Source organism: Neomonachus schauinslandi, chromosome 8 (assembly GCF_002201575.2).
Source record: "Neomonachus schauinslandi chromosome 8, ASM220157v2, whole genome shotgun sequence".
In the NCBI taxonomy this organism is placed as follows: Eukaryota; Metazoa; Chordata; class Mammalia; order Carnivora; family Phocidae; genus Neomonachus; species Neomonachus schauinslandi.
Window position 1 is genome coordinate 10762892 of NC_058410.1, and position 21209 is coordinate 10784100.

Genomic DNA, 21209 nt, shown 5'->3' on the forward strand with positions numbered 1-21209 from the left:
GTTGGTGAATCACTATATTGTACACCTGAAGCTAATAAAACACTGTGTGTTAAGAAGAAAAAATACCCTCTGCTAAGAAAGTCGTTATGTTAATCCATTCTCCTGCAACGCTCAAAATTAAAATGAATTCCCACCATCCAAGCCCACTTACTAATATTCTGTAGGATGCTTATGGCTTGGCTACATGTATAGGGCATAGCTTTGTTTCAACTAAGGTCAAAAAGTCCCAACTCCATAGGAGCAGGCACTGTACCAGTTACATTAGCAATTCCATATACAGTTTTTGTGAAAAAGAAACTACATTGCTTTACAATCAAATACAACCCTTTTAGAAGATAGTACTATGTATATAACCCAAATATAACCAACAACATGAGTTCTTAAAGGAAAGATAATCATATCTAATATTAGAATAGTATTTTCCTACTTGATAAAACGGGTAATGGTGTAAAGCAAAGTGTGCTAGACTGCAAATGGCAGATAGAGACAAAAACGCCTAAGTGAGCTGAGATTCTCCATCTCTAATTTACATGAACCTAAAAGTCCTTAAAAATATTTGCTCAAAGAAAAGTCCTTCCTCATGCAATAAATAAACCATGGATGATATTTTTAATTTTTTTTTCAAATGAAAAATCTTTTTTTTCTAATTGGGAGAGAGAGCAGCAGAGAAAAAGAAAAACAAGGTATCAGGATGGCAAAAAGCACTCCACAGAGGAGGATAGTGAAGTCACCCTGTTAATAATACAACATGGTCCACTTGAGAATCCCAAGAACTAGAGCCCCATAAGCCCACACAGTTAAGAATTCAGTGATCAGTTCCAGATACATATTTAAAAATGCAATGACTACAAAATACTGAACAAGGAAAAAGGAATGGTAAAAGGAGGAAAATACTAAACACTTCGCCTCTAAGACCAATTAGCACAATAATTCGTAATACATACAATGAAGTAAAAGGGGAAAATGCAAAAGCTAAAGTTCATTTTCTTTGTGACCTGATTTAGATTACTGTCAAGGCCTGTCAGCAATGATCACAAACATTTGGCCACAAGGGCTCACAAATGTCTCATCACACAGACCCTAAGTTAGTAGAACAGACAAGTTTGTATTGAAAACCATTTAACTGCACAGTTGAATTCTTTGCTTTTATTTATTTTACAGCTTGATATCTCATAATGAATGTATGTCCCTGCCATAAGCCAAGCCAAAGAATTTCCATAAAATATAACTCCACATGCTAGAGTATCGTATACTACCACAACACATATCCTTCCGTTCAGCACCCATATGTTGATTTGATATCTAATACTATATTTCACACAAGCATCTTTGCAGTTTGATTTGAAGCAGTTAGGATAACACTTTTGCCAGTGTTAAAATGACTGTAAAGCTCAATCAACACAGCCAGAAACTCCCCTATGAATTGCACTTTAATATGTTGACTTTCTGGTTTACAGAAACCTTTACACACAATATGAAAGTGTCGTTTGGAGAGGAGGTTCTATTTTCTAAGACAGACAACAACAGGGCATGTTGTAGGCAGCAACTAACACTAGAGCAGCCCTGAACTTATTAGAATCTGTTACCACCTATTCCAGCTCTGAAAAGCTTGGGGACAAGTTGGGGTGCAGAGGAGGCATGGTAGGGTGGGTGGGAATGAAAGCAAATTTTCAACAGAACCACAGCACCAATCCACAGAGCACAGCAAACTTCAGAGGAGAAACCATCAAAAAACTTTTGCTTGGAGATTTTACTACTGTCTTCCACAATTAAAACCCATTTGCTCTCCTTTTAGATACACGGCCTAACTCATTTGGTACTCGCCTAATGGACACCTCACCCTCTGTGAGCCTGGGATGAGGTGATTTCTAACCCAGTACAATCGGGCCAGCAGTTAGAACTGGGTCCCAGTGCCAATCTACTGAATCTGGTCTGCTGTCCTTCCGTGGAAGCCACACTGCAACAGAGATCACTAAATTGTTGAGCGAAAAGTCTCTGGATTGGAAATGCGCGAGATCTAAATCCAAGTCCTACTGTGGCTCACTTGTGTGAATGTGGTCAATCAGGTAACGATTTCCGTCTCACATCTCCATCTATAAAATAGGGCTACTTTCTCTATTAATTCATATTAGTATTATAACCAGCAATATAATAATCCTACCTGGAATGCTACACAGATGCTATTATTTATTAAAGAAGTTGTAGAGCTATCTCTAAAATATTAATTATTTCCTAAGTTTTATCTTTAAAAATCAATTTCTAAATATAATACCTCAGTTGTCTACAACTAGTCTAATTCTTTAATGATCAATATTGCTTTTGTTTTAATCAATTTAGATGCAGGGCTTTCACAGATCTATTATATGCTTTTCTGACATCTTAAACCAAACAGTCATTATTATGAAACATAAATCGACAGACTGAGCCAAAATACACTGAGAGCCTCAGAGCCTCTGGTCGAAAGCCATGCACACAAGCCCCACAGGGTAACTCTGGTCTCCCTCTGCTGTCAGTCTTACCTGCCACCAAGGCACTCAGCCATGGCTCATCACTCTGACCTCCATCCTGAACAGAACCTGCTGAGGACTGAGAATCCCATGACAGTTAAAAACAGGAAGGCCCAGGGAACTTGTTCCATGAGGAAAGCACGCGAGCTTTGACTGCTTCAAGTTTTGTAAAATCAATTTTGGTTACTACGAGTCTTCTTGTTTATGTCTTAGTTCTCAAACACACTCAGCTAAATAAGATTACCAGAATGCTGGATGCAAGGGAAATTTAACCAAGAGTTACTGAGCACCAGGAACCAAGTGAGGGGAGTTGGGGTCACAAAGCACTTCTAGCTCGGATAACACCCGCTCCCTGACCAGCCTAATGAGCACGGCCCCAGTTGTCTTTCTCAGGCCATTTCCAATTTTATGTTACCACAGGGGAGATGATAGGACTTAGTTAACACCTTAATTATGTGTTGTCTTTACCGTCTGTCCTTATCACTGGACTCTAAACTCCCACATTCCTGGAATGCCTCCTGGAAGAGGGACTGCCAGTGACTAAATGTTTGTTGAATGAATGGATGCTGTTCAGTGGATTACTAAATCAAGTGATTATTATATAAAAAATTAAACGAGTGAAGGAACACCTCATAAAAATGGAAACACTTGCACTACACAACTCTTTGAAACACATATGTCCAGCTTCATCCAACAGCCAAAACACTGAACTTCATGCTCACAGGCGCACAGCACTCTCAGCTATTAACTGCCAACCCTCTAAGTCATTATTACCCAGCGAATGTTCTGGACCTTTATCATGGTTTGAATAAAAAGATCACTACACTAAACTAAATGGAAATCTCCAGAAAATGCTTGAGATCAGAGCTTCTCTGTTATCTAAAAACAAGAAAAACAAGAATTTATTTCACTCATTTCTAAATAAAGAAGATCTTAGAGTGGAGCATGAGCACACATAATAACAAAAAATTTATTCCAATTTTCCAAGAAATATGAATGCTTTCATATGTTATTGGAGAGATAAAGTATAGCAAAAAATGATTCACTTAAGTATTAATTTTAGGAAATCACTCTGATAAAAAAAAAAGTGAGTATTAACTTTCATATCCCTGTATCATTTTAAATATGAAGAAATTCTGGGCCCATTTCTCAATTTACCCTACCCTGAACTCTTTGCTCATACTTCAAAATTGAAGAAATAATCAATGTTTGTCTTCTCTCCTGTTTTCTTCCTAAAGAAGTTTTAGAAAACCATTTCCTCACCAAGGTGCACTGACCCTCTGACCCAGCAATTCCCCTTGTAAATATATACCCATGAAACACTCACATGTGTCTGAAGAAGGATATTCGATGCAATGCTATTTACAAAAGCCAGAAAGAGGACACAATCTAACACAGAACGTAAATGGAAAAAAAGAGGTTTTGCTATGGCCATACAATGGAATTCTATACAGCAGTTTAAAAAAAAAAAAAAAGGTAGTAAAGCCTACCTAGCAAAATGGTTCAAATCCAAATAATATAATGCTGAATTTTATTTTATTTTTTTATTTTTTATTTTTTTAAAGATTTTATTTATTTATTTGACAGAGACAGAGATAGCGAGAGCAGGAACACAAGCAGTGGGAGTGGGAGAGGGAGAAGCAGGCTTCCTGCTGAGCAGGGAGCCCGATGTAGGACTCGATCCCAGGACCCTGGGATCATGACCTGAGCCGAAGGCAGATGCTTAATGACTGAGCCACCCAGGCGCCCATAATGCTGAATTTTAAAAAGCAAGAAAAGAATGCAGCATAATACCATTTGTATACATTTTTAATACACAAAATACTATATATTGTTTATGGATACATATATATAGTAAAAGTACAAAAGCATGCATTGGAAAGGAAATACATGACATTCTCTGGAGAAGGGAGAGGATAAAAGATGGGGTGGAGCTTCAGTCTTGCCTTTTTTCCCTTTATAAAAAGAAAGAGATAATGAAGCAGATGTGGAAAAAACGGTAACACCTAACAATTTTGGTGTAGTTACACAAGTGTGTTATATTTGTTTCTGTGCTTTTTTGTATGCCAAAATTATTTCATAATTTAAAATTCTGAATACAGATGTCACCTCCACCCTATCCCACATCCCCCCTGCCCCAAAAGCAGAGGCCTGGAAGCTGCTCCAGCAGGCACACAAGGCAAGAGACAGGCCCCAGGAGAGGGTCTGGAGAGGAAGATGCCTTGTTGTACTGCTTTATTTAAAGTGGCCCAGCTAGAAGTTTGCTCCAGAGACCCATCCCTGATTACGATGCCAGGTGCCCTCATCTGTTCTAGGCCTTTACCTGGGGCAAGATTATGCCAAAGACTTCATTACGGTCTTCTATGCTTCCTGCAGATTGGTAAATCTCTGACAGGAAGGACTTTATGCCAAAATTTCCTGATGGCCAACTAATTTGGCAAGTTAATTCACAGAAATAAATTCTATAATCAAAAAAGTTTGAGAAATAAACATAAAAATAAAACATAACATACTAACATATTAAAGGATTTGTTAACATCCTTAAGAAACCCATCCACCTTCAAATGTGGGATTTCTCAAATTTATGACTACAAACATACCACCACACCCATTGGAACATGAATTCTATAGAAAATGGGGCCTTATAATGGTGATGAGCATTAAGGAGGCACTGGATATAATGAGCATTGGGTGTTATATGCAACTGATAAATCCCTAAATTCTACCTCCGAAACTAATTTTTAAAAAGGGGGTGGTGGGGGCTGGCAGTTTAGCTCATCATTGTACTCAGAAGGCCTGACCTGTAGTAACAGCTCAATGAATATCTGTTGACTAAACCTCCTGGATTAAGTATATAAATCACATACTATAAATCATACACCACTGATGTATAAATGTAAGAGCTTTCTGCTCTGAGCTACACAATGGTCCAATCCAATGTTCTATCTCCACAACAGCTCACAACCACATTAGGAACAGATATTACAATCCTCCTTGATATGAGCTAGGAAGTTATGGTCCTAAAATACACCTTGGCTTCTATTATGATCTGTCACCTCTGGATTATCTGAATATATTTACATTATCAGTTTTGTCCTTCCTTTTAGAGGGAAATATTTAAGATCAAAAGAAATACTTTACATCATCCTGAATTTATCAAAGACATTTTAATACAGGGAAATCATTTTACCTAGTCATCCATCATGGACACTTGGGTTGTTTCTACTTTTTGGTTATTGTAGACAATACTGCTATGAAAATGGACATATGAACATCTGTTCAAGTCTTTCAATAAACACCCAGTAGTGGAACTGCTGGATCATCTGGTGGTTCTGTTTAATTCTTTGAGGAACCGCCATACTGTTTTTCACAGTGGCTGGACCATTTTATATTCCCACCAGCAGTGCACAAGGGTTCCAATCTCTTCACATCCTTGACAACACCTGCTGTTTTCTGTTTGTTTTTTTCTAATAGCCATCCTAATGGATGTGAAGTGGTATCATACTCATTGTGGGTTTGATTTTCATTTCCCTAATGATTAGTGATATTGAGCATCTTTTGCGTGCTTATTGGCCATTTGTTTATCTTATTTGGAAAAATGTATTCAAGTCCTTTGCCCATTTTTTAATTGGGTTGTTTTTTGTTGCTGAATTGTAGGAGTGCATTACATATTCTGGGTATTAATCCTTTATGTGTTATATGATTTACAAATATTTTCTCCTATTCTGTTGGTTGCCTTTTCATTCTCTTGATAGTGTTCTTTAATGCACAAAGTTTTTAATTTTGATGTAGCCCAATTTATCTTCTCCTTCATTGCCTATGCATTTGGTTTCACATCTAAGAAATCACTGCCAAATCTAATGTCATGAAGTCTTCCCCTATGTTTTCTAAGAGTTTTATTTCATTTTTAAATACATATATGTATATGTATATTTTTTTAAGTAATCTCTATGCCCATCGTGGAGCTCGAACTCACAACCCCGAAATCAAGAGTCGCACACTCCACTGACTGAGCCAGCCAGGTACCATTCTTCTAAGAGTTTTATAGCTTTAGCTCTTATGTTTATATCTGTAATCCATTTTGAGTTAATTTTTTGTATACAGGATAAGCTAAGGGTCTAACTGCATTCTTTAGAAAGACCTATTGTTCTTTCTCTATATAATTTCCACATCACTTTCAGATCCTTTTGTTCTAAGAAGTACAGTTTGGTTTGGTATCTACAGTTCCCTCCAGACCTAAAGTGTATACACATTCAACTCACAGTATTTTCTGTTTATACGAAATTCAAAATCACACAAACCTAATTTATGGTAATAGAAATATCACAACACTGGTTGTGGGATATAATGAATGGCTAAAAAGAGACATGAAGGAACTTTCTGGGAGTGATGAAAATATTCTGTATCTTAATTGGGGTGGTAGTTTCATGGATGTACATATGTGTCAAAACTCATCTAATGGTACACTTAAGATCTGAGCATTTTACTGTATGTAAGTTATACCTTTAAAAACTACTAGCAGAATATGTATATATACTAAATAACTAAAGTAGTTAAACTTTTAACTTCACATGTTTTATAACATATTTATGTTAAACCATCACTGCCTTATTTATGACTACATGTAAATTCCCTACTTGATAATGACTGTTCCCAGGTTCTTAACAGGGAGTTTTCGTATTTTCTACTTTACATAATCCAAAATAGTACACAATGTATTGAAATAATCACGGTGGTATATAAATTCAAATATTCGACGAGAGTCACAGTATGTACAGAAACAATATCTCTGCAATCCAGAATTCTATTTTTAAGATTATATCTTAAGAAAAAATGTGAAACAAGTATGCAAAGATATGTATAGCAAGGAATTCACTGCACCCCCGTGAAAGCATCCCCACTTAAAAATATGGAAACTGCCTAAATGTCCATCAAGAGAGATTGGTTTGGGGGGGGGGGATTCAATATCAGCTTATTAATGAATCTCATTGTAGATAATATGTACTTAATAGCAAGAAGCATTATTAAGGTGTACCTTAAGGGGTAGAAGATTACAAAACAATATATGTAGTAAAATGCTATTTCTTAATATGAAAATCTGTGTATGTGTGGTTATCTGAACAAAGAATTAATAGCCTAAAGGAATAAACACCAAAATGTTATCTATCATTTCTTAAACCAAATCAGTGTTTTTCACGAATTTAGAACAAAATGCAATTTATTTTGGTTTATTTATTGTGGTCTATTTAAGAGTTATCAAAAAAGTGCGTTATAACAATTTGCCTTTAACAGCAGAAAGCTCCTTAATTTTTGTTTGTTTTTCATCATAGGCTTGAACCCCTCCAGATAAATTCCACAAAATGGGAAGGGAAAAAGCGTAAGAAAAATCCTAAGTTCACAACAGTTAGATTTTAGTCATTTCTGTGGCAAATTCTGCTGGCTTCCAATTTCACAGAAAGATCAAACACTGTTTTTCATGCATAAGAGTCAGACTGAAAATTCCCCACAGCAAGGAATTCAGATGCTAAGCCGATGTGTGATTGAACCAAGCGCATGAGGAAATTTTAGTATGTCAACATGTCCAGTCAGAAATAAGGTGCTAGAAGGTAATAAATAAAGTTTACAAGGTCAAGATCCTACAACTGCCATAATCTACAATCCCTTAAGCTAAGTTCCCAATTGAGACTTCTAAACAATTTAGGTCCCTTTTTTTTTTTTTCTCACTTTCTTATTTTAAAAAGAAAAATAAATTCTGTCCTTAGGCTTGTCTAAGAAAGAAACCAAAACAACAAACCTCCACAATTTCCTGAAATTACTCCTTCATGCTTGAAAAACAAGAAACTATCAACAAATGTATATTGGGTGCTTACTGTATGCACGGTACACTCAAGCTAAGTTCCTTCAAATTCTGTCCAGCTTCCCTCGAGTAAGAGAAAAAAAAAAGTCTACCCAGAGTTGAAGAAGGAGTTGGCAAAGCATTCAAGGGTCAAGCAGTGTCTTAAACACCAGAACAGGCTTGATGACCCAACCACACAAACAAGCCAGTTACACAGTTCACGTTGCTATGGAGCGCACTTCCGTTTGGTCTATGTCCTTATTCCTAACAGATAACTTCCGGGCCACAAACACTGCTGTTTTATGGCCTGAAAACTAACCAACATAATCTAGGCTAATTTAACCCTCTCCTTTAGCTTAGAAGTTTTTAAAATTCTTATCAAAAAATAAATTTTTTACAAACTTATTATGTAAAATTTTAAACATATACAAGAACAGAGAGAATAGGATTAAAACCCACAGTTGAAATAATTATCAACTTAAGGCCAATGTGGTTTCATCTACAGCCCCACCCACTGTCCCCATCCCAGCTTCTATCCCATCATATCATCTCACTGGAAGATCATGGTACCCTGCACCTCCTCAGTCTCATCTGGGGCCTCAAAATAAATCACATGCAGGGAACCCAACCCAGATGTCTTGCCTGGAGCCAAACCGAATGGAGTCCACCCAAAATCAGTCCAACCAACCCAAAGACCCATGCGTAGAAATATAAATACTTGTTGTAAACTACTGAGACTTTCAAGTTGATTGATTTGTAGCATTATTTGGCAATAGTTACCTGAAACTTAGTAACAAATATTAACAGATTTCTTTGGATGAATAGAATATTGTGGATTTTTCACTTTTTGTGTTTTCCACATTTTCTTTTTTCTTGTATTTTAATTCCAGTGTAGTTAGCACAGTGTTATATTAGTTCTAGGTGTACAGTATAGTGAGTCAACAATTCTACACATGACTCAGTGCTCATCATGATAAGTGTCCTCTTAATCCCCATCACCTATTTCCTCCATCCCCCTACCTACCTCCCTTCTGGTAACCATCAGTTTGTTCTCTAGAGTTAAGAGAATAAATTTCTTTGTGATTCGTGAAATAAAGCTGAGAAGTTCTCATTTGTCAACAGTATGTAAGTCTTTCCTCATGACACATGTGTTTAGTAAAACTCCCTTGACAGGTGTACATACAATATAAGATCATAAACATAAACACAGTGAAAATAACATACATACAATCTCTCTTGGACTTCTTTACAATTATTAATTGCCTACAAAATTTCACTGCTTACTCTTAAGTCCAACTGCTCTATATTTAGCAAATCACAGCTTAAGCGAATACTAGGTCAGACAATGTTCTGCAGAGTGAATATTCTATATGGCTGTGGGAACTAAATGGTAGTGCCTCTCGTGACCTCAATTTCCAAAAGTCAGGGATATGTCCTGAACAGCTTTTATTTCCTCTTTATAATCATTACCATTCTATTATCCATGAATTTATTTATACCCCTCTTAAATTAATTTATATTTCTAGTCCATGCTACCTCTTGAGGGTAGCCAGTTCTGGAACATTATTATCCATTTCATAAAGTGGTACATCCTTTAATTTTCATAAAATTAACTCCAAGCTTCAAGGAGTGCCCCCTAATGCCAGCACACAGAATTTGAGTCACAAATGTATGTACTGTCTACCCCACTCTGCCCCTTGATTAATTTCACTGGCTTATCCAAATGCTTGCGCTCTGCCAGTCTTCACTGAGGAGGAGCAGCTAAAATAGCATGACCGCTTCCTAAGGCACAGCAAGTTTGGCCGCACGCAAGACTAAGATGACTTTTCTAGGTACTTTTTCAAAAAGCCGCTAGTACACATTTTGTATTCTCTCCTCTACCTCCTAACTACAGCTGTTTTCACCTTTCCTCCCAGGTCAGCCAATTAGAGGAGATTTTGTTTAAGTATTCATAAAATGCAGGCATTCACTGGCAATAAAATGCTTCCTCTCTCATTTACAACCAGTGTTGAACTAAAGTCTTACTGTACACAAAATTAACACACAAGTGTATAATTGTAGTTTTATGCTCAAGTGCCCTAATTATGCACTTTAAAACACTTTCTTCCCAAGGATCCATCGAGGGCATTCGATATCACAGATCTATAAAGGCTACAGTACGCTTTATGATAAAACAGAAGCATAACAGGAAAAAATTTGCAGCTTCGGAGAAAAAGTCTGTGTGCAATGCACAAGATGATAAATCTCATTCCAAAAATTTTGGCCAAAAAACATAGCATATTTCCAATGTATATAAATTTGGTACTGGGGGACAGAAGGGGAGTGTGTGCCTAGGAGCAAGAGACTTAATTCACACTGCTTATTCTTGAAGAAAACAGAAGCAACATACAAAAACAAGTGGTCTAAAATCTTTCATAAACTATTACAGGGGAGAAAAATACATCTAGGAGCCTACATGCCTTATTTATATAATAACATAAGCAAGGAAAAAAATTAACAGTAAAAAGACCATGCTCATTTCTAACACGGAAGCTCTGACATCTAGATTACCAGCATTTACATTTAAAACAAAATCAAAAATAAGTACTTTCCATACAAAACATACGCAGTCAATTTTAAATTAGAGAATCGTAACTATGGAAATACACTGACGTGACGTGCACAAAGCTCTACTTCTACGGAGGTCACAGTGGATACAGAAAGCAATGAAGGGTTCTGAAGGCAATCTATAGTAATAAATAGGTCAATTCTGCTCACAGAAGCAGCATCTTCCTAGAAAAAGCTACTTGAAAAGAAAAAGGAAAGGAAATAAGAAAAAGGTCTGTGCTGCCTCACAGGGGCGCAGCCATCGCCATCCAAGAGAGCGTGTCCCCAAGAAACAGGCACGCTGTGTCATTTACTTAGGGATGAATTCATCTCACTGGAAAGCGATCTGGAGTTTCCACCTCTCCTGTTATATTACTGCCCAAACTGCAACGGGTAGTTTGGGATCAGTGAATATAATATTTGAGTTGTTTCAGTTAAAAAAAAAAAAAAAACACAACACACACACACACGCAAGGGGCACTAAGTGACTCAGTCGGTGAAGTAGCCAACTCTTGATTTCGGCTCAGGTCATGATCTCAGGGTCATGGGATGGAACCCCAGGAAGGGCTCCATGCTCAGCGGGGAGTCGGCTTGAGAGTCTCTCCTTCGGCCGCTCCCTCTACACGTATACTCGCTCTCTCAAATAAACAAACAAAATTAAAAAAAAAAATACAAGAAGACTGCAAGATCAAAAGTCACAACAGTACAACAGTACCCCACACACATGTTACGACAGCTGGGGTTTCTCGTAAGACTTTAAAATAAGTGTCAGGCTACAGGGCGTTCATGTTTCTAAAACCCGCCCACCTGCGCCACCCATACACATGAGGATACCATTTACTGCAGGTAAAATGGGACACATCCAGCAAGGACAACTGATGGGAACCGAAGAAGGAGCTGCTTGCCCAGCTGCCCTTCTGGCCAGAGATTTCTATTTTTATAAAGCACAAAAAGAGGAGCCAAGAGCTTTACCACCTTCCTATATAAACCCAGCTGCCAAATGGATGTGCCAAAGGGGAATTTCAGAGAATTTTAAAGAGATAACCTTTGCTGAGGCTGCAATGTCAACTCTGCGACCGCATGACTGCAGCATGTGCAGTGAATGCTAGATTGAAAAGACTGTTCTGTTCGAGGTAACTATGGAGTGGGGACACAGAGAAAACAGGGATTTACCAGAGTAAGACTAGAATTGTAAAACAGCCAGTGGAGAAACAAGTAACTGGCATCTTCTATGGAGGAAAACTCAATGGTGGAGGGACAAGAGGAGGAAGACTGTTCACTGCAGACCCTTTCTAGCTTGGGGATTTCATACCATGCATATCAATGACTTCTTCGTGTGTGTGTGTGTGTGTGTGTGTGTGTGAGAGAGAGAGAGAGAGAGAGACAGAGAGTGAGATATTTTTTTTAAATACAGCTTTGAAGTTGTTCCTTTTTTCTTTTTTTTTTTTTTTAAATGAAAGAGGGGGGTGTCGTGTGATTGCACTGTTACCAACAATCTAAAGCTCACCCTTTTATTTTATTTATTTTTTTTAAAGATTTTATTTATTTATTTGAGAGAGAGAATGAGATAGAGAGCATGAGAGGGGGGAGGGTCAGAGAGAGACGCAGACTCCCTGCTGAGCAGGGAGCCTGATGTGGGACTCGATCCCGGGACTCCAGGATCATGACCTGAGCTGAAGGCAGTCGCTTAACCAACTGAGCCACCCAGGCGCCCTAAAGCTCACCCTTTTAGGGTGAGGGTGCTAGTTATTTCTATATCCCTCCTATATCTTTTTTTCTCTCCTGTAAAAAATAAAAAATAAAAAGGAAAGAATTCTTAAAACTATATTGTATTAAAACATGATCCTTTAAAAATACAGTCTAACTGTTCCATGAGATTTTTTTTTTAAGGGAGAAATATGTACTCATTAATCTATCTACCCCGAACTTTAAATGACGCAAATGGTGGAAAATGTATGAATGGAGAAAAATAATAGCATTGGTAATGCAAAAGGGTCAGCCTTCTCCACATACCATGGCCAAGGCCCAAACCTGGCTATTAAAGTCTTCCTCTGAGACTCTGAGAATTCAGTAGGCTGCAGAATCTAAGAATAGACAGTCCCAAGGGAACAACTAGTATGGGGACCATTACTGGCATCCTCCCTGACTGGTGGCACTGACACTGACTGACTCAGAGGGTAGTGAGGTTGTAGGCTTTGTCCTGTGCTTCCCAGGGACAGTACAGGCTTCAGATGGCTTCAGATGAGCAAAACTAGCCGATCATTTTTACTTTTTGCCCCAACTTTCAGAATGAGCCCATAACAAATCATGAGGAGTAAATTTATAAAGGAGTTTTTTGCATTAGATGTTTCTACTACTAACCCACCATCTCTCAGTATCTCATAGACAAAGGTGAGACTAAAGGAAATATGTATGCACATCAGTGGCTGAAAAACGGACTTCTTACATTTTATTCCCTGGATCACAGTCTGAGGTGGGGGCAGGGGAGAGAAGGGAGGTCAATGAAGATGCTCAAAACCATATCCAACACACAGTACACATATTTGGATCAATAAGCTTTTGTTTTAAACTAAAAATATATATCCGTTCCCCCATTCTCAGAAGGCTAAGCCTAATTACATTTCATTGTGGATTACTTTATCATGCACTATTAGAACTGATAGAGATCTCAGAGATAACAGTTCAACCCTCTCCAGGTCAAGGTCAATGAAGCTAGGTCAAGGGTTAGAAATCCAGCACCATTTCACCTAACTAGACTAACAAACAGAACACAGCTCTCTGCTCTCCCCTCCCCTCCCCCTCCACCCCCACCACCATCCCCATGCTCTTGTCACTCTCCCGTGACCCTCAGTCACTGAACAGAGGACAGGGGGAGTCACGTGCAAGAGAAGTATGGAGGGCAGGCTGTAAATGGACACTCAGGCTGGAACAGGAAGAGCAAAGGACACTTTGGAGGTCTTGCTCTGTTCTCGAAGAGAATAATAGCGTGAACAGACAAGTGTTCCCTCTCTCGCCCGTGTCTCTCTCTGTCAAATAAATAAATAAAATCTTAAAAAAAGAAAAGAACATAAGAAAGGCAAGCACGGGAAGAGGTTAAAAAAAAAAGAGAGAGAGATAGGTAAGTAAAAGGACAATGGCCACAAACAAGAACTGCGCACAATTTTAAGTTTGAAAAACTGAAGTTTAAAAACTCTTGGTAGTTTAGATTAATTTAGAAGGTATTAGGATATAAAATTTCTACCAACACAGACACCATGCACTCAAGACAAAGTGGGAAGGGGGCCAGGGGCTCTTCATTTTGAGTCCTTTAGCGCATAGACACAACTTCCATGACAAACTTGTGATACTGAGTAACAGTTTAAAAAGGAGTTCCATTCTGACGTTGAGGAAAATGAGGAAATGATGCTTTGGATACAATATCAAAGCCCTTGAAATATAAATATATTTCAAAGCAAATGTTTATATAAAAGGAGAAAATAATATAATTATTTCTCTTGAGAAAGAAGATTTGCAATTTTTTTCTTATTTAATCAGATAGAACAACAAGTGCCAAATATTCCCCACAGATTGGTCGGGAAAAAAATAAAGGATGCTGACATTTTAAAATCATTAATAGAAAGACACCTGGGGGCGGATGGAGGAGGATTTACTCAATATAAAATTTTAACAAAGTAAATGTTTCACTTCTTTCTACTGTCTCCTCTATTTATACTAACAAATGATTAAAATTAGATAGCCTAACCTATTCATTCTAATAAATAATCATAAAATCATAATTATCCCCCTCAAAACTATACTTCAACACAGATGCAATCTCAGATTGTCCATTCTAAGCACCTTTGCAGGTAAATCAGTAGACTTTAGGGAATACAGAAGCCATTTAGCTGTTTTACTAAAACATTAAGAGGTATAAAATAATTATCCTAAGATACAGCCCTCCAGTCCAAAGACAAATAAGGATAATTGGGCTAAAAAATTTCTTATTACTCCTGAAATTAAACCATATTCTAATTCTACTTTATTTTAATTAAAAGTATTTCTTCCATTACTATTAAGAGGAAAAAGCTAGGTTTTAAGCAGTATCCCACAACGATTCTCACTTTAATATTTAAATTTAAAAGATGTGCTGTGTGGGGTATCTGGGTGGCTCAGTTGGTTAAGTGTTTGTCTGCCTTCGGCTCAGGTCATGATCCCAGGGTCCTGGGATCGTGTCCCAGGTCTGCCCCAGGTCGGGCTCCCTCCTCAGTAGGGAGTCTGCTTCTCCCTCTCCCCCTGCCCCTCATCCCCGCTTGTGTGCACTTGCATTCTCGCTCTAATGGATGAATAAAATCTTTAAAAAAAAAAAAAAAAAAGAGAGACTCTCTCTGATTCAAGGCAAGGTGTATGGAATTGGTGGAGATTGGTCATATTTTCTAAGCAAAGATGATACATTCAATAATCACTCACCATCACTTAAAATAGACAGCTATTTCTTACTGCCAGAGAAAACAATTAGCAGCACTACTACCTGGTCATTTGGTGGTTCCTGAAACTCAGAACTTCTTTCCAGTGTACTCCACTCCCCATACTCGTGATAGCCTAATCAACCCAGAAATCCCTGCCATCCCCTTAGCCGACTGTGATCACCTCCTAAGTCCAGGACACATCAACTGTTGGGGTATGGGCGCTCCATCTTTACAGGTTCTAATGGCCCCACATGGTACTCCGCATCTACAGAGGAGCCTCCATCTAGTTGGATACCCTCAGTTCAGGCTCCTTCTGAAAGGAGCGTAGAAGCAGCACTACGTAGGTGGCCATGCCCTAACGGAACGTAGGACACTTGTTTGGATTTTCCATCAGGTTGTCCCACAAATAGACCATACTCTAACTCTACTTTCATCTCAAGTACAAACAATCAAACAAATAAATAAAACATTTTCTTAAATCTCCATTACAGGAAAAGGGGTTGGGGAACCAAAGAAGCTTGAAAACACTGAAGGTTAATCAGAGCAATGGCTTTCAAATGCTTTTGACTCCAACTCAAAAGAGGAAATACATTTTAGATCCCAACCATGAATACATATGACACCCTTACTACATGCGATACATTCATATTTTCTACTGCTTATATTCAAATTCTTTCCCTTTAAAAAAAAATGTCTAGCTGCAGCCTAATACATTGCTTTCATGTTCCCACAAATGGATCACAATGAGCAGTTTAAAAAACATGGCATTTGAGGATGACATTTGCAGAAAATCTCCGGGAAAACTGTTCCAAGTGATATTGTAATAGTGTCCACAAATACTGGTCCCTGCATTTCCTCTCCCCTGACCTGCAGCTGCTGTTGACCCACAATGCCACTGCCAGAGAGACAGACCACTGCTGGTCTGCACGGGCTAAACCCTAGAGCAGTTCACTAGGAAGACAGCTGGCAAAACGGAGGGAAGGCAATCCCCGCCACCCCCACCCCTCTACCCGCCGCCCCCCGCCCCCGAGCAGGGCGGCGACCTACAGACAGTACCTAACTCAGAGACAAGGGACACAGAGACTCCTGGAAGCAATCAGGAGTCAAAGCAAGAAAGACTGAAGAACAGAGACAAAGCTGGAGTCAGACAGGGACTGGTTCTGCGTGGAGAATCAAGAGAATGAGGCCATGCTATGGGAGCAAGTAGCAAGTGTCAGAGATGGTGTGCATCAAACTTACAGGTAAGGAAAAATGAATTTGAAAGTATGGAATGAATGGAGCTCCAGAGGACACAGAGCAAGGAAAATGAGATAGGAGTAAATTTTTAAATAAAATAGAGGGGCGCCTGGATGGTTCAGTCGGTTAAGCGTCTGACTCTCGATTTCAGCTTAGGTCGTGATCTTGGGGTCGCGGGATCAAGCCCCAAGTCAGGCTCCGTGCTCAGCGTGGAGTCTGCTTATCAACCTCTCCCTCTGCTTCTCCCACGGCTCTCTCTCTCACTCTCAAATAAATAAAATCTTTAAAATAAAATAGAATGAAGGAGAAGGGGCTAGGACTTCTCTTGACTTTCTACACAGGTCATGAAAGAGGTAAAACATTCTAGGAAGAAGGGAATCTCTTTGTCCGGGGGTGAGGGGGAGTATGGAGGACCCTAACCATGGGAATCCTGATCACCATGTCCCTGTGGTGATCCTGAGGTTCCCTAGCAGTGAGTTCTTTGCCGGTTTATATTAATATTCAGGCTAATCATCTCTCTGGGAGAAATACTTGGGGAAAAAATGGTAACAACTACCACCTGAAATTTGCAATAATGCTACTAAGAAGAATGAAAACAGTGAACACATAATGGAGAAACTGAACGCTCATGAGGAAGAATGAAGGAGGCAGAGAAGCACTGGGTAAGCTGCTACAAGAATGAAGAGCCTGAAGGGACAGAAAAAACTTAAAGGCAGTTCCATTAATTGAGTTTGCACCCTTAGAAAATACAGAAATTAAGCTAGTGAACTCTCTCCTCTCCTCAGGTTCCCCTTGTATTCTTTTATCAGAACCTGACTTTGTTCTCTACCCTGGGGCCTCAATATGAAAGCCCCCATGCCACAAATGAGTGATGAGTGTAAGGCTCATCAGCTCTGACTCTTTTCTCCAAAATGATTTACTACAGTAACTACAAGACAGACCTCATTGTAAAATGCTTTCACTGATCTGAGCTACCCCTAAAAATAATAGCTATGAAAATACCAATACTTCATTATTTACATAGCACTTTTAAACTTTTAAAACTAGGGTCCATGACAATCCTATTGAAATGGGTAGAACTCGTCTCCTTTAACAGAGCAGAACCTTAAAATATCTAAGACGATGTGGCCGATTGGCGGCAGAATCAATGCTAGATTTCTGGTCTCCTGACCCAACCAGACCATAGTACTGAAGGATGAAGCTAACGGTAAGGTTCCTTTACAGACAGTATCTGTATCTATGCTTTGTTTTCCCAAATGGATTTCAAACTTCTATCTTCCATTATGTCACATGTATTGATCCAACATTTCACGAGCAATAAAGTGTCAACAGAATTGTCCTAGGCCCTGTAGAAGATACAAATATGAAGAAGACAAAATCCCTGCACATAAGCAGCTTACAAGCAGAAGAGAGATGACAACATGTTTACAACTCAGAATAAACAGGAGGAATCTGAGCAGGAACAGAGAAGGAGAGCAAAGAAGGGAGCAGGTAAATTTCATTGGAAAAGTTGGGGACACAAATGCTAGAACATTAGGAAATGCTGTTCAGACCAGGAATACTGGACCTAGGCCTAAAGGGAGGACTCGACTTTGAATTGGCAGAGAAAAGAAAAAGAGGAATCTCTGTTGAGTAACAGAAACCCAGTTGGGAAGACAGGAACACATTAAGGACACGAGGAAAAAATAGCTCAGTACAGTATGAGGTAATGATAGGGAAGAATTTTGATTAATTCCCAAGACCATGCTATGCATACAGCAGATGCTTAAAAAAACATACTGGCTGTATGAATACTGACTCTGTAATAAATTAGTATATTTCATTTTAAAACACAAACATATGAGTTACCACCTAAGTTAATGAGTTATTATTAATTCTCAAACGTCGACTGTGGATTGTCCGTGGAAAAACTTTAAGCCTATTAGAGCTTCCCCCATTACCACACACACCTTCAGGATGCTGCTGTACATCACCATGGAGGAGCACATCTTTTTCGTATTAACCCAAATATACCAGCGGAGGGAGGTAAGTTTTCTGTCCTCTGAAATCAAGTATTGCATTCCAAAACCATGCAGTAATTTTTAAGGAATACCTACCGTTTAGAATTACTGCTCTAATTGTTCCTCTTTAATCAACATGAACAAACACTGAGCAGACCCCAGTGTGTACCGCTGAGACTAAATTCCAATAATGGGGATGAAGCAGTCAGGTACTGAGGTCCAGGAACCCAGGCAGTCAGACCTCAGATTCCCTGAAAATGGGCGATACAGAACTGAAGACAATATGCATGTGCAGGGGCGCCTGGGTGGCTCAGTTGGTTAAGCGACTGCCTTTGGCTCAGGTCATGATCCTGGAGTCCCGGGATCGAGTCCCACGTCAGGCTCCCTGCTCAGTGGGGAGCCTGCTTCTTCCTCTGACGCTACCCCTTCTCATGCTCTCTCTTTCTCACTCTTTCTCTAAAATAAATAAAATCCTTAAAAAAAAATACGCATGGGCAGAGGCATTAAGAACCTGAATATGTCACGAGTGATCACTTGTATATTTACACACACACACACACACACACACGTGTATGTGTGAGTGCATATGTATGCATACATGTAGATTTATTTGAAAAATGAAGCTACTAGAATGATCTAATCTCTTCAAATATCTTTTGGCACCATATGTCAGAACTTCAAATCTGGTATCCTCAAATTTTCAAATAGCAAATCGGGGTCCAAATAAGTGGGGTTGGGGGTGGGGGACTGCCCTGGTGCTAGGTACCAGAAATTGGCGTGCTGCAGATAGAAGTGAAGGCCAGAGACAGGCTGGTCCAGACCTCACAATTGGGGGTGGGGTGGGAGGCCAAGTCACCAGTCACCTGGGGGAGTACTGGGAAGTCTTGCAGCCAAGGCCACCCAGCGGGACACCCAGCGGGACACCCAGCGGGACACCCAGCGGGACACCCAGCGGGACACCCAGCGGGACACGGTGGCTGCACAGATAACAGGCTCAATTCCTTCTCTCCCCCATCAAGCCACAAGACCAGTAGTCCAGGCTTCCAAACCCCTCTCTTTAGCCTCCTTAGAAATACAAGAAAGTGACACACAAACTGCCGTCAACTTAAAATGTGTTTGCTACACGGGAGGGGAAGAATGAAGCGGGGGAAATGGGAGGGGTAGAGGAACCATGAGAGACGATGGACTCTGAAAAACAAACAGGGTTCTAGAGGGGAGGGGGGTGGGAGGATGGGTTAGCCTGGTGGTGGGTATTGAGGAGGGCACATTCTGCATGGAGCACTGGGTGTTATGCACAAACAGTGAATCATGGAACACTTCATCTAAAACTAATGATGTGATGTATGGGGATTAACATAAGAATAAAAAAAGAAAGAAAGAAAGAAAGAAAAAAAAAATGTGTTCGCTACACAAAATTAACAAGTATTTTCTAAAATAATAAAAGCTCATTAACTACCATCCACCAAAAGCCATCAATGCTTTTTCTTATGCAAATACACATTTTTCAAATAGATATTTACATTTCCTTACACTTTTAAATAACTACACACATTTCATAATCTATATAAACCGTTATGTTTGAACCTTTAAACACTACAGCAACTTATCAACTACCTTACTAAACACTGCGGAGGAAGCCTCTGGTCTCTCCCACGATCACACCACATTCTCCCTAGTTTTCTCTTTCTCCTCTTTCCCTCAGACTCCCCCTACTTATGACAGGATCACTCTTCACCTTGATGTCTCTCTCTCCCCCCAAAAACATCTCTTTCCCTCTCCCCTAACTCCCAGCCTTGTCCTCTCCAGGACATTAACCTGCGCCTGGCCGCCACGTCCCACCTCAAATGCACCGCTGGGGGCATCCTGACTCTCAGAAGCCCACGACCCCCGCCGTGAAGAGACTTCTAAAATCTTCTAACGTGGGGCTCCTGGCTGGCTTAATCAGTACAGCATGCGACTCTTGATCTCAGGGTCCTGAGTTCAAGCCCCATGTTAAGTGTGGAGGCAACTTAAAAAAAAATAAAAATAAAATCTTCTAAGATGAAAGGGGTCCTCTCCTCTGATGACAGTGTGTGATCTGCTGCTGCAGAGAGGGTTTGAGATTTTCGTTGTTGCTGTTTTTGCTCCCATTGTGGGAGACTTGACACTCAATTTTCCTATGAGATGTGAGAGCTCCCTAAGTCTGAAACATGGGAACACTAAGCTCACACACACACACACACACACACACACACACACACACACACACACACCCCTGCTCTGCGGGTACACGCATGCCCACTTCATGTTTATATCTTACTGCACAGCAAGAACTGAAGTAATACTTTAGAAAAACAGTAAGATATAAACCCTCTGTCCCTATAACAGAAACTACTTAACACTCTTAAAATTCTTAAGAATTTGCAAAAGTTTTAATGTGACATTAAAAAAAAAATCCAGTAGAACACCTCTTATACTACTTGTTTTGAGGCAGTTCATTCCCCAAGCACATTTCCTATTGTTATAATCTTGGAAAGTGCTCATCCATGTGGATCTACTCACAATCTGCAAACTGAGAAACAAATGTACAATTCACAGAGGGAGAAAGTACAAAGGCTTA

At 39.4% G+C, this 21209-nt stretch overlaps 1 protein-coding gene across 1 annotated transcript in view; it reads right to left on the bottom strand.

The window, feature by feature from the left end:
- Nucleotides 1–21209, bottom strand: part of ARID1B (AT-rich interaction domain 1B) — a 440657-nt gene that overhangs the window by 314160 nt on the left and 105288 nt on the right. The gene's annotated exons all lie outside the window — the stretch shown is intronic.